The sequence below is a fragment of the Lissotriton vulgaris genome, chromosome 1_1 (genome assembly GCF_964263255.1).
Source record: "Lissotriton vulgaris chromosome 1_1, aLisVul1.2, whole genome shotgun sequence".
NCBI classification, from domain to species: Eukaryota; Metazoa; Chordata; class Amphibia; order Caudata; family Salamandridae; genus Lissotriton; species Lissotriton vulgaris.
The window spans coordinates 766,357,181-766,372,452 of record NC_141685.1 but is presented as its reverse complement, the minus strand read 5'-3'; the positions used below and the strand labels follow the sequence as shown (position 1 = coordinate 766,372,452).

The window sequence follows — 15,272 nt, the reverse complement described above, 5'->3', positions numbered from 1 at the left end:
CGGGACAAATGGACACCATCCTCCAGATACATATGATCCCCCCGGATACACCCATGAGGAATACAATGCAATGTACCTGTACAAAACAACCTACCAAGTTTGTTATTTACTTTCTTCACCGACTGATTTAAAGCTGGCACAGAAATAGCCCCCCGCCACACCTTCCGCGGAATCATGTGTGACCATGCAATCGTGCACCCCGGAACCCTTCTCGCCAACCAACTTTCTGTGGATAAGATTGATTCGAGAAGTACTCGCCGACCAGTGGTCACCAAATCATTGCCCCCAAGATGCACTATGATTACAGATGGCGGTGACCTTGTCCGCCCTAACAAACCCTCCATAAAATTTTGAAACTGGTCAATACAGAGCCCGCCCCTTCCGTAGAAGGTCACCCTGTACCCGTATTCCCCAGCCATGTGAATCATGTCACCTGCTTTGAATACGTCTGCGGCACGCCTCACGTATGAGTGGCCGACGACCCCCACCACTCTTCCCTCAGCCGGTGATCTTTGACCGCTGGTCCCCAGGTGTCGGGTCAGCTGCACAGTCCGCCCCGCAAAGCCTGCTTGCGAAACTGAAAACCAAACAGAAAACAAGAAGCGTGAGTGCATGACATTAGCTTCACAACATGTGCAACCGCACATACCTCTTATAACAATTCGAGGACCAACGCCCCAACTGTTTCACTTTATCCACACTCAACCCCCTGGCTGTAGCCTCTGTAGCAGCACCTATCCGGAATGAGTGGGTCCCAAAATCGCCCGGGTTCAAGCCCGCTGCCGCGATTGCCATTGTTAACACCCGCTGGAACTGAAAACTGGTCAGTGGGGTGGCGTCGGTATGTCTCAGCAAGCCCCCCCCCCATGATGCCGCCCTTTGCGCTAAGTACTCGTCTACGCATTTCACTGGGCACATGTGGGACCCTAGCATGCGCTGAACAACCACACTGTCTCCGATCGCTCCCTGATCGGTTTTGGACTTGGCTATAATGACTACCATCGTGTCACCTTTAATCTGGATGTGTTCTCGACACAGACCCCCCCCCCCGTATCCTGCTTGTTCTTTGCTACCAGTTCGCTTAGCCGCATAGCCCCATGGAACGCTAATGCAAAGGCGGCCCGGAATAGCACTGTCTCTGACTGAGATGAACAAGTCGCAGGGAGTACGGACATTAACTGGGACAACCTTGCTAGCCCTATCGGGCGCCTCTCGTCCTCTCTCCGACCCTCAAGGCGTTGCCACCCGCGCAGCGCCTTCTTTACTAGGAAGGACGCTATGGGGTCCTGAATGCCATGAGCCTGCGCCATGAACGCAATGGCGGCTCAGTGTCTATTGGCTGTTGCCACTGATCGGCCTGCCTGATGCAATGCTACAAGAAATTTCAGGACATACTCTTCCTGCCCCCAATGCTCCCCCCTAGCTGGACCTAAAAATGTCCAATAGGAACGGAACGCCCCTTCATATGCCTTCCTTGTCCTGGGGGCTAGACTCTCTCCCACGAGGTTTTGTAATCCGGGGCACCGAGAGACCAGAGAACTTCGGGAAATGGTGCCGCCACCAAGTCCTCAGAGGGCAGATGGCCCCGGAAGGCCTGCATGTGGGAACGAGAGAGTGCATCAGCCGCCTGGTTCAGTACCCCAGGCACATGTTTTGCTCTAAAGTGGACGTTTAATTTCATACATAGCAGGACAATTTCTTTCATCAATCTCAAGATCAATTTGCAGCGTGCTGCCTGATTATTGATACATTCTACCACGGTCATATTATCCGACCAGAACACCACAGTGCGATCACGAAATCCCTCCGGCCATGTCTTCAAGGCCACTAGAATAGGGAATAGTTCGAGAAACCCAATGTTACCTGTGAGCCCACTCTCGTGCCACCATGCCGGCCATGTCTGTGCTGACCAATGATTACCAAAGATGGCGTCAAAACCCACACTCCCTGCCGAGTCGGTCCACAAACCCAGCTCCTCGGAGGAAACCGCTGGTTTATTCCACAGGATACGACCGTTAAAATCCGCCAGGAATGCCAACCATATGCGCATGTCCTGGTGAACCTCTGCCGAGAGTTTTGTGCGGTGATGCCCTTCCTTCAGGCCAACCATGGCTTGAGCAATAGAGCGTGAAAAGGGGCGAGCCATTGGCATCACTCTAAGGGCAAAATTAGGCTGACCCACAGCCTGCTGCAACTGATGCAATGTTACTTTCGTCTCGTCAATACATGCCTCGAGTGAGGCCTTAAATTTCCATACCTTCTCTTTAGGGAAAATGGAAGCACCCCTCTTCAGAATCGAGCTCAATACCTAGAAACTCGAGGGAAGTAGACGGCCCCACTGTTTTGCCCGGTGCCAGTGGCACGCCAAATATTCTCATGAGATCACAAAATTTACTCAAAGCCTGCGCACATTCCGTGTCCCCAGCTGCCCCCAGAAACAGAAAATCATCAAGGTAATGCATAACCAGCGTAAAGCCTGTGGCTCTGGTGAACGCCCATTGTAAAAAACTACTGAATTTTTCAAAATACGCACAAGAGATGGAGCAACCCATTGGCATACATTTATCCATGTAATAGCGTCCCTGGAACATAAAACCTAACAGACGCTGATCCTGTGGGTGTACCAGGAGCAACCAGAACGCTGACTCGATATCCGATTTTGCCATCAGCGCTCCGGGCCCCAGGCGATTCAACATGGCGACAGCCTCATCAAAGGAAGCGTACCGCACCGAACAAACTCCCGGGTCAATCGCATCATTCACGGAAAGACCCTTAGGAGCGGACAAATTATGTATTAACCGAAACTCACCTGGGTCCTTCTTAGGGACTACTCCCAACGGTGAACAAACAAAATTATGAACAGGTGGGTTCACATATGGACCCGCAACCCGACCTCGGGCCACCTCCTTTGCAATCTTTGCCTGTACTACCACCGCATTCTGCCGAACCGATAGTTGGTTTCCACACAGTGCTTCCCCCCGAAAATCCCCCGCCGGGATGCGGAAACCACATGAGAAACCGTCCCTCAACACCCCAGCGGAGACATGATCAGGGTATTCGTTCAGCCAGGGGATCATAGCCATGATGTCGATGGGAGTAGGTAGCAGCGCCCCTCGGCCGTCATTAGACCTGTTTGGCGCCGCCTCTGCCCCCTGTATCGCCATTCTTGGCTCTGCATGAACTCTCGGGGTGTGAAGACTGTTCGCACCCTGCACACTCATGCCTGAACTTGCACGTCCCCTGCGGTCTAGTGCACTTGCCCCTGTTGAAGCTCCAACAGACCCCTTTCTTGCCAGAGTTCCCATTACTCCTTGCGTGCTGGTCACTACCGGCGCCCGCTCGAAAGGGCACCGCCGGGGAATGGCGGGAAGGCTCTGTCCCATTCCCGCCAAACGAAGACGGCTTTGTCGAGTTCGATCTGACCTGTTTCTGCCAGGAAATGGAGTCGAAACAATCCCACGTCAGGGATGAGTCATGCTCCTTGGCCTTACGAAATTTGTTATCATAACCCAACCATTGATCACCATCGTACGATTCATAAAACTCCATTATTCGTGTCTGGTAACAAGCCAACTCAGTCAATACCTCAGGCCTACGTTCCCCCATGATTGCAGTAAACATCCCAAAAGCCCTGGCCCAATTAGCGATTGTCTCATCAACTCTGAAACCCGCCATTTTTGCTCGCCATACACTTGGATGCAACAATTCCTTCTGATTTTTAACGTGTTCTATTTCATAATGATCAGTCAACAGCGAAAATATGTTCACGTATTTATCCGCCCATATCATTTCCTTTGTGGCCAACGGTATATGTTGTACCACCTTTTCCCTTCTCGAGGGTACCGACCCCTCCCCAGCCATTGGCAACGGCTTCTTACCCGAATCAGTAGCTGAACTCGCTGCTGCCGCTGTTCCAACGCCTGAAGACGGTTGTTCCGCGGGAACCTGAGGGGGAACAAAAGGACAAGGTGCCTTTGCAGCATCTCGCGACTGCCGCAACTGCTTCATTATTAATTTGGCCTCTTCGGCCGTATCCCCTGGAGCTATAGCACCCTCATTATTCTTGCCCAACCACGCCGCCAACTGGGCGGCCAACTCGGGAGGCATATCCCCCTCGTTCACAGGTGTAACTACGACAGGGATCGGCTGTCCTGCATCCGGAATCGGAACTGGGGCCTCTACTGGCCTGACCGGGCTCGCCGGAGGTGACTCGGGAACCGGAGCCTCACCCCCTGCCGCCCTGTTCCTAGCCCTTTTACCTCTCCCGGCCGGGACTATCCCCGGCAATGCTGGTCCGATGACTTTCTTAGGCCGGCCCGTACCGTTCATGGCCGCCATCTGCTTCTTCATATTTGCCATGTCCTTCACCAGCATACGAAGCATTTGGTCGATGCTAACCTTCTTTCCGACCCTTTTGCCCAGCATTTTCTTACGATAGTCGACCGAAAGATCCTGGAACCAAGGTTCGAAGCGCTAGAAGAGAAAACACAAGAATTACAAATTCTCAAAATTGGCTCCTTGTTCTGTCTCGAGCTCACGTGCAACGGGGAGGTGCAGCTTCCGAGCACAGGAACAAGAGGATGCTTCCTTGGATCGTCGCTCCTCTTATCCTCCCTCGGGCGGCCGTGGACCCTCCTCCAATCTGCCTACAGGGCGTGGCCAACGGTGTAGGTGTCTAGGACAACCCCTCTTGGGCGGGAAAAGGCACGCCCCGGCTACGCCGCTTCGGGCATACCAGCCGAGACTCACCTCCCGCCCAAAATGGCTTCCCGGGGGGATCGGGGTACTCCACCATACGTTCGGGGGGACCGAGCGGTCGCCCCTTTCCAATCTGCTTGTCTGATACTCTGATTTATGGTGTTTTTGTACTATTTTAAATCCTTTTATTTTTATGTGTTTTTATGATATAATGAAATTGTCGATAGATGTATATCATTGTGTGTGTTTTTATGATTATGTAATCAAATAAAGCTGACTTTGAGTGTTGCCTCCGAATTGAGAGTCATAAAGGGTTGTATCCATGGTTGGAAACCGCAACCGTGGTTGCAAACCTTTGAAAAGTTACCGGAAACCTATAGGAAGGGGTAACTGGTTCACAAAGGGCAGTCAAGCTGCTCCAGAGTGACTGCTTTCTGTTTGGGAATTATGGTGGGCGGCCTTAAGGGGCAGATACAGAGATCCAAGGGACTACTGTCCAATCCCCAGATATCTTTCCAAATGGGATTTCTTTTTAAACCAGCATTTCTTCATTTAAGGATTACGTGCAGCTTTCATGAAAATGTTTCTCTTTTAGCAATGTAAACCAGGTACTGGCGATCTCCGGCCCCTTTCATCCCACCATCCGTGCCTTTGCATCCAAGCACAGGGCTTTGCAAAGTGTAACCTTTCTAAGTAATGTTCCATTAGGCAGGTCGTTTCGTGACTCCCTGAGAAAGGGAAGTGGTGCAAACCTTTAGTGCAGAAACTCCATTGCAAATTGCATCACCGTTTGCAAACCAGTAGGTGTGCAACTTGCTCATCCATCGTTTGCAAAGAGGTGTAGTACATCGGGTCCTAAGTTATTTTACCTTATTCACTTTTAAAATGTCCTTAATCCAATTAATTATAATGGGATTTAAATTTGCCCCATGTTATTCTAAGCAAGTATATGAGAGCTTTACGTGTGTTGCTAATAGTGGGTATCTAATAGTTGGGCCAGGGACGCATTCGCCACTCCCCGTCTCCTTCTTCACCCACCTCACTTTGAGGCTCCATATGTGCCCCCTGCCTGGCAACTAATAAAATCAAGAGATAGCTGCATGCATTTCATAAATTAAATGAAAGCATTAAGGGCCATATGCAGGAAGCCTAATTGGGCTCGCAAATGTTGAAATTCACAGAATTTTATCATTTGTGATTCCTTTTTTTGCTATTGCATTTAGGGAATCGCAGATTGCGACTCCTTAAATGCAATGTAGGAAGCACCCAAGTTGTGCGAATTTTGGCTTAAGGAATCGCAAAATACCACCAACTTCAGGTTAGTGGTATTTTGTAATTTCTTAATAAAAATGCACTTTTTGGCATTTTTCAAAGTGCCATGTGGGTCACATACATGCCCCACATGTGCACACATGTTAATTTCAGGGGTGCAAAAGGGTGTCGTATTGACACCCTTACAACCCTGAAATTGCATTCTCAGTTTGCGATTCTCTAATTGAGAATCGCAAATTGAGAATGTCTTCCCATTCATTCCTAAGGGCCTTTTAGCCCATAGGAATGAATGAGAAGGTATTCCTTATTTGCGAATCTCAATTTGTGATTCGCAAATAAGGAATAAGTGAGATTCACAAAAATATTTGCTAATCCTACCTACATTTCGTTTTGCGATTCCCTAATTTCAATACCCTAAAAATCGCAATTTGAGAATCGCAAAACGAAAATTACCTACATATACCCCTTAATCTACAGAATCAGTCGACCAAGTCCAAATTAACCACGCCGAGTGACTAATTCATTCATTTTGCTTTTAAATAGGTGTGCATCAAATGTAAAATAATTCAGATGTTACCAGGGCCCTGGGCAGAGGAGGGGCAGGCTGAGAGAATCCTGGCGGCTGTGCAACGAAAACAGGGTGCAGCAGATCAGACCGTGTGTATGCGTGTCCAGCTGTTCGTTTTACCACTGAACAAGACTGAGCAACCAGGGTGCCTACCAGTGACCCCCTGCAGCTTCTCTCACTGCTATATTAGTGACTGTAACTGATACAAGGAAGCCCGAAGGAAAGCGATTTACAGGTGTGTAATATTTCCAGTTTAATATTAACAAAATATAGAATAAACAGGTTATGTTGACTTCTTAAAGCACTGCAGCATGTTTTTCCTTCTTGTTCCAAGAATTAGATTTTTTTTGCACAACTGGCAAAATGATGCTGAGATTCCTTCAAATGCTATAGTTATTCAAGCATGTAACTTCCGCAGCCTGCATGCATTTTAAGAGAGGGATTTGTTATGTTTTGTTGTTTCAGTAGTCTTTCTTCATTCTGCCCTCCACACTGCTCAGCTGCCCTGTGCTGCCTGAGGGAGGGGGCCTAGCATTTGCTGGAACCCAGCACGCCCCTTCACTCTTTGTTCAGCCAATAGCAATGGTACCAACAGCCGTGGCCCCTGCAGGTAAGGGCGGTGGGGCCAGGTAAAGGGGATTTCGAGAGACGACCACAAGGGAAAATGTAATAATTAATCAATTTTCCCTCGTGGTCGTCCCTCAAAATCCCCCCTCACCTGGCCCCACCGCTCTTACCTGCAGTGGCTGCAGCTGAGTACCAACCATTAAACTTGGATCATACCACTCAACATTGAGAGCAGGAGGTGTGTGGGGAGAATAACTGTGTGGATTGGGGAGCTGATTGTGATCTAAACCCCTGATACACAGTTCCTCCCAGAGAGCCCATTTGTAAAAATGTAGCAGTGCACAGTGTTGTGCTTGTGCATGCTTCTGTGTTATGTTATTTATTGTATGTATTGAGCACAATCTGTCATTGCTCTGATATTTCGTATATCTACTCCCTAGCTAAAGGATTGTTCACTCCTAATTAATACTCTTTGTAAATACAAATGTAATCAATAAAATAGCACACACAACAAACTGGAGTACCACTTGGAGGTGCTAATAAGATAAAGGAACTGTCGTAGAGAGAAACTGTCCTTGCCCAAGACCACACAGATTGATCAAAGAAGTAAATGTGAAATAGCGGCTTGAGCTGCCAGCCTTTGGTACCTGGGACCCAGGTTTAATTATTGGCTTCGGCATTAGATCCAACAATATGTGATTCTGGCAAATCGCTTCATCCCCTGTGCCCACATGTGTGTAACATGTATGTGTGTAATTCCCCACTTGATATCTATGATTGTCTCCCAATACCTTGTGAAATGTACATTGCTTCACAAGTCAAGTCAAGTTTAGTTTTTTTTGATATGGAACTCCTACGGAGGTCCACACAAATACTGACTACAAATTAAACAAGACATACTTTACATACAATACATAATTATTCCTCTGTACAGGGGCGGCTTTAGGCATGTGCAAGCTGTGCACCTGCACAGGGCCACCAAAGCCCAGGGGCCACCACACAAATATATATCCTTAATATAATAATCCTCTGAGGATGGATACATATTTGCGTGGCGGCCCTTGGCAGGGATTTGGCGGCCTCCGGCTCTGTTCCACTTCCAAACACCCTGACCCCCTCTTCTCTGGCCTCCGCGCTCCGCCCCGCCCGGACCCCCTCTTCCGGTGCCTCCTACCTACGCTCCCTGCACAGGGCCACCATGAGCCTAGAGCCGCCCCTGCTCTGTACATAGCTGCCTCCTAAAGAAGACTTTTATCAAACATTCTGTATGGTGTGGGAGAAAGATAAATAAATAAGTGAGTCAAAACATTCCTATGGAACAAGAGGAGAAACACACATATACAATTAAATATCCAGCCATCAAAATATTACAACATACAAAATAGAGTTAAAAATGACCTAATAAATAGCCCAAAAAGTTTTTAAAAATGTATATATCCTATAACAGACCATTTCATTTGGTGAGGACAAAACAAATAAACGGGCCTCATGGGCGAAATGAATATTAGATTTGATAAATAATTGTCTTAAGAACATGTGCCTGGCCTACTTTAACTCCGAGCACACAAATAACGCATGATTAAAATACTGAATTTGTAAATGACACATTTCACAAATTATCTCTGCTATTTCTTTATTTTATCCTAAATGCAAGTAACTTCTCTTAGGGGCAACAAGTGGATTCTCAATAAGAGTATCAGCCTTCTCGTCCCGTGAGGTGGGTTCCAAGTTAAGTTAGGGCTCTGGTTTATTCCCATGTGCGCTCCCACAGACCACCTCATTATGGGACTCGGGCTGACTTAAAGCAATATCTCTGGCCGGACTGATAGAGGTTACAGACTTCCTTATAAACAACTTTAATACAGACTTTGGCATGGGGGAGTCAGTGTTCCAGCTAAGCCCAAATGAATTGTTTGCTTGTGCAAAGGACCTAAAAAATCTTGATTGTTCTTTCAGCTTATCAAAGATTTCCTTTCTCAAGGCAGCCCTAAGAGTACCCTCATCCCCCCAGAAGAGGGAATTACCCTACCTCAGAACGGCTGCCAGGGATAAGATATATAAGGGTAGTAAGCCAAGTTCAAGACGTAAAACATGAGGGGCAGCCAGAGAGTTTAAATTACAAATTTGGTGCAGGATTCGACCTCCGGCCTTATCAAAGGAAAGCCAATGGTTCGGTACACAGACAAAATATCGAGTTTTAAATTTCGATATACAATTATATCGAAGTTTAAATATTGATGGGACAAAATATCGAAGGTAAGTAATATCGACAGTCTTAATATCGATATTAGTATGATATCAGTAATATCGAAGTTTTAAATATCGATGTCAATAATATCGAAATAAATAACTTCGATGTTACTAATATCAATTTTTAAATAAATTTAGTGTATATTATATTGTATTTATTATGTTTTATTATTTATTTTTAATATAATTTAATTAAATATTGTCTTTTACTACTGTAGCGGGTTGTGGGTTTATAGGGGAATAGGGTGGGAAGTAATTTAATTATGTTAAATTAATTATTAATTAGTAGGAATTATTAATTAATTAATTGAGAATGAATTTTTATTTAATTTTAATTAATTGATTACTTGATAAATATGTTCTGTAGCGGGTTATGGGTTTATAGGGGAATAGGGTGGGAAGTAATTTAATAATAATTAATTAATTAATATATGTTTGTACATATTTTAATTATTAATTAATTGGTAATTAATTTATATTAATTAGTTAATTAATTAATATAATTTTGTACATACTTTTAATTATTAATTAGTTGGTAATTAATTAATATTAATTAGTTAATTACATTAATTAGAGTACAAAATGTTATATATAATCTTTTGTTATTCTTAATTAATTAATTGGGAAAAATAATATTAATTATTACATTAAATTAATTACAGCTAATGTGCTAATATATTTACTTTATTGTTATTGTTAATTAATAATTAATTGGTAATTAAATAATATTAATTAATTTTGGGTAAAGGAGTATTTTTAGGGTTCAGGGTCAGTTTTCAGTTTTTGGGTAAAGGGGTATTTTTAGGGTTCAGGGTCAGTTTTCAGTTCTTGGGTAAAGGGGTATTTTTAGGGTTCAGGGTCAGTTTTCAGTTTTTGGGTAAAGGGGTATTTTTAGGGTTCAGGGTCAGTTTTCAGTTCTTGGGTAAAGGGGTATTTTTAGGGTTCAGGGTCAGTTTTCAGTTTTTGGGTAAAGGGGTATTTTTAGGGTTCAGGGTCAGTTTTCAGTTTTTGGGTAAAGGGGTATTTTTAGGGTTCAGGGTCAGTTTTCAGTTCTTGGGTAAAGGGGTATTTTTAGGGTTCAGGGTGAGTTTTCAGTTTTTGGGTAAAGGGGTATTTTTAGGGTTCAGGGTCAGTTTTCAGTTTTTGGGTAAAGGGGTATTTTTAGGGTTCAGGGTCAGTTTTGGGTTTTTGGGGTACAGGGATATTTTTAGGGTTCAGGGTCAGTTTTGGGTTTTTGGGGTACAGGGATATTTTTAGGGTTCAGGGTCAGTTTTGGGTTTTTGGGGTACAGGCGTACAGGGTAAAAATAAAAAAAAATTACATTAAATCAATTAAATGAAATAAAAAAAAATTACATTAAATTATTAAGTGTTTTATTTATTTTAATTGTATATATATTAGTTTTAATTTTGTTTTAATATTTTTATTTAACATTTGTAAAATTATATGTATTTTAAAATTAGTTTTACATTATTATTAATACATTTAAAAAACGATATTTTTAATTTCGATATTTTTGTACTACGATATTATTTTTTCGATATTTTTGTACTTACCTTTATGAAGATATGACTCCGATATTTTTGATGTCGATATTTTTGCGCCGATATTTTTGTATTTCGATATTCTGTCTGTCGATATTATGTCAGACATTCCAATGGTTCATATCCAGTACCTCAGCAGCGCATGTCAATGAAGGGGAAATTTTAACCTTGAAGACTGACAAACATGGCAAAGTCCTATAAAATCTGTTCAATGCGTTAGCTTCGGAATCAGCCCTACGTACACAAACTTTGACATGCTCTATATCTTGCCCGGTTTTTGAAAAAGCCTTTCCAAGATATAAATAGGAATTAACAATTACCAATTTTTCAGACCTCAACATCCACTTCAAACATCTCTTTATTCTGAGCCCTTTCTTGAGGAAAACCAAGATCTTAGTTTTGACAATATTGATTTTCAAGAAGTGGGCTTCTGCATAATTAGTCAGGGCATCCAGGCGATGTTGCAAACCAATAGGCGTAAATCAAAGATGGCCACGTCATCCGCATATAATAGAGAACCAACAGACATTGTACTGATTCTGGGGGCATCACCCTCACTGAGTTCAAGACGCCAGGGAGATTGGATATATATACAAAAGAGGGGCCAGGAGGCAGCATTGCTTAAGCATATTATATTTCCAAATTTTACAAGTTAATCCCAGCGAATTTCCCATCAGAACTTGCCACCAGGTATCTGAATGTAATTCTATAATAAGACCCAGAAGGTGATTTGGTATTCCAAGATGAAGTTGCTGTCTCCACAGCGTTTGGTGATCCACTTTGTTAAACGGCGTGGAGAAATCAATGAATGCAGTATAGGCTGGCATGCCTTGCAAAAAAACCTATTTCTCTACGATGGTCTGGAGGACCGCAATATCGTCCAAATTACTATGTTTCTTTCTTAAACCAGCTTGTTCTGGCTGTATGATATTCTGGTCATGGGCCCAATCTTGCAGGTGACATAATATGGTTTTAATAAATAATTTGCCCGAAGCATCCGCAGTGCAATCTGTCTAAAACTGGATGGCGAAGTTTTCGGACACTTTTCATACGAAGGGACTATAACACTCCCCTTCCACAAAAGGGTAATTTTCCTGGTCAAAAACAATAATTAAACAGTGGAGCTAAGAGAGCTCCCTATGGAGCTTACTCATTTCTTTTTTTAAACATATCTTTATTGTTTTTTGATAATCAATATCACACATAAAAGAACACCACAGAAAGACTTACTATCCTCTAGTCTTCTTATAACATTGCTATATTACATGTACATACAGTTTTAGTTTCCACTGTGACACTTGTTTACTTGTAAATACAGATTGGAGATCCCCATGCGGCAGCCCCACCAGTGGCAGCACTGGCGTATATTTAGCAAAGCAAGAACTCTTATTCTGGCACCTTTACCATGCTTGCAAGGCAGTGCATTGTAGTAGTGAGCAGTATGGCGTATTCATTGTTGGTATCAGTAGTTTAGCCATCAGTAAGTTGGGGCGGGATTCTGGGTTAGATAACCATGTGCTGTTCTCATTCACCCCCTCCACCCATTGGGACAACCACTGCAGTTGGGCCGCCAACAAATAATTTTCAAAATTCGGGACTCCCTGTCGCCCTTCGGCCATAGGACGCTGCAGTGTCTTCAAGGACACTATTGGACGTCCATCACCCCACACCAAACCCGTAAGAGTGTTCAGAGGGCGGAACAAGCTACTCAGCATCAAGACCGAAATGTTAACAAAGAAATACAACAGGCGGGGCAGCATAACCGTCTTGGACAGGGAGATCCGGGCCATTACGGGTAATTGAAGGTAGGCCAAAAATACACACAGGAGCGGAGGGAACGCAGCGCTCTATTCAGGTTCCCTTCCTTCAAGTCCTCTAGGGAATGAAAAACATGTATGCCCTGATATTTGAACGTATCTTGAGCCCAATGTATGTTTGCATCAAGGTGTCAGGTCTACATAGAGGTCCGCCATTGGGAATAAATATGTTTTAGCTTTAGTGACCCTAAGGCCGGAATGCAGCACAAATCCATCCAAAATCTGTGGAGCCGTGAGAGTGCCAGGAACAGCCTCTTCCAAATAAATTAGCAAGTCATCAGCATATAAAGATATGTTATGCTGATGTCCTCCGATTGTTAGTCCTATCCCTTCCCCTCCCTGTTGGACCCTCTCCGCAAGAGGCTCTATAGCCAGGGCGAACAACAGAGGAGAAAGAGGGCACCCCTGACGGGTACCTTGTGAGGTCCGATACTGTCAAGAGATTGTACTGCCTGTCTTAACCCGGGCTGTGTGCAGGGCATATAAAAGCTACACCCAACACACACATTCCTCACCCAGTCCCATACATAACATTACCTCAAACAAGTACTCCCAGCTAACCGTGTTGAAAGCCTTTTCTAGGTCGACTGCCAAGACTGCAGCCCGTTGCTTGGTAGGAGGTTCTGAATGGTAAAGGATAGAGTAAAGTCTGCAGAGATTGTAGGAAGTACTGCATGAGGGGATAAAGCCATTTTGGTTCGATGGACTAGGGAACGCATATGCGGAAGTAGTCTACCCACCAGCACCTTGCTTAAAATTTTAAAATCCAAGTAAAGCATGGAAAGAGGTCTGTAGTCCGTCACCCCGGCTATAGGCGTCTTGGCCTTTGGGAGTGGAATCACTTAGGTGGTCTTCGTAGGACTGGACAATTCTCAACACTCAAATGCCTCTGTGTACAGCTTCACAATGTGTGGCACTAATGTGTCAGCATATCTTTGGTAAAATTCTGCTGTTAGGCCGCCAGGCCCTGGCGTTTTACCAGGTTGCAGCACCGCTATGGCCACCTTGATTTCCTGTGGGTTTGTTGGCTCCCCAACCCCTCCGTGCTGAGTCATCCTCAATGCGGAGCAGCAGCAGAGCCAAGAAGCCCCTAATGTTGGGCAGGTGTACCCCTGCTGGAGCAGCATACAAATGTTCATAATAGGAGCAGAAGGAATCATTGATTACGGCCGGACTGTGTATGACCTCTCCTGTCCCTGCTTTAAGCTGTGTAATTGGCGCCCCTCCCAGCTCCGGTTTGATTAGTCTTGCTAAAAGGTGGCCCGCTTTGCCCTTCTTCCTCTGTATCCTATCCAGAAACTCTTTGTGGCTATAGCACCAAAGACGGCTAAGCGCTTTATCATATCTCTTGCGTTTTTCCAATAAGGCTAACCTGGCAGCTTCCCCTGTACCTTGAGCATTGTCTGGCTAACGTATTCCTTCCTCTAAGTCTAGGATTTCCCAATGTATTTCCCTATGCACCCCGATCATTCGCCCCATGCAGAGGCCCCGAACAACCCAAATGCCTCCCACTCCATCTGTGTAGAGGAGGCTGTGTGGGCATTAATAGGTAAGTATGACTCGATGAGCGTTTGCAGCGAGGTGCGGAAAGGAGAATCCTCCAGTGCCCCCGGGTTAAATTTCCGTGTTGGAATCGGGGGTCGACCCCGCCATTTGGTGTGTCATTATCAGTGGACTATGATCAGTTTATGACCCAAATATTCGGTACCTAATACCGTACTATTAAAATCTGGGTTACAAAGAAATGTATGTAGTCTAGTATGTACCTGGTGAACAGGTGAGAAGAAAGAATATTCCCTAGTCACCAAGTGCTGTGTCCGCCAGGTGTCCTCTAGGCCCCAGTGGAATATCCACTTACGGAATCCTGCTGCTATGCAATGTGGTTGTGTTCCCTGCAGTGGAGGGTGCGACCGATCCACCAGGATATCCTCCACACAATTAAAATCCCCTCCCAGTACAGTAAAACCATTTATGTGGCTCGCCATTATGGCAGAGAATGACTCAAGGAATCCCACCTGGTCCTGATTGGGAGCATAAATATTCCCTAAGGTTACTTAGGCCTGTCCAGCCAACCTCCCAGTGATCAGTATGTATCTTCCTTCTGTGTCAAGGGAAACACTGTAAAGCGCAAAGGGGTCCCCAAGTTTAATCCAGATCAGCACCCCCTTCGCGAAGGCCGAGGTGGTAGTCGCAAATACTTGCCCCCTCCATCGCCGTTTCTGCTTCCCTACCTCCTCCCCATGCAGATGTGTTTCCTGGAGGTGGCAATATGTAAATCCCAGGGCCTAAGGTATGAATAGATGTTGTGGCGCTTATTCATGGGCAGCTGACTCATTTTTAATTAGCACAATCGGAATTCCGTCCAGACCTTGTGCACCAGATGACCTGGCATTCTATATAAAACCTACTACTTCACCCACTGACGGGAAACCAAATTCAAGAAAAGAAGACTCACCCACACTAATCGTCACAGAATCACCCAATCCTTTTCTGGGATCGGAATAGGCAGAGTCTTCTGTCTTGAGTCACAATATTCTGCATCTAAGTGCCAATAAT

At 44.9% G+C, this 15,272-nt stretch overlaps 1 protein-coding gene across 2 annotated transcripts in view; it reads left to right on the top strand.

Moving 5' to 3' along the window:
* LOC147747793 (flavin-containing monooxygenase 1-like) overlaps positions 1 to 15,272 on the top strand; it is a 534,466-nt gene that overhangs the window by 68,857 nt on the left and 450,337 nt on the right. The window contains exon 2 of one of the 2 annotated variants that reach the window (XM_086955881.1): positions 6,514 to 6,773. The exons of the other annotated variant lie outside the window; for it this stretch is intronic. The gene's annotated coding sequence lies outside the window, so the exon portion shown is untranslated. The remainder of the gene's footprint in view (positions 1 to 6,513; positions 6,774 to 15,272) is intronic. 2 annotated transcript variants of the gene reach the window in all.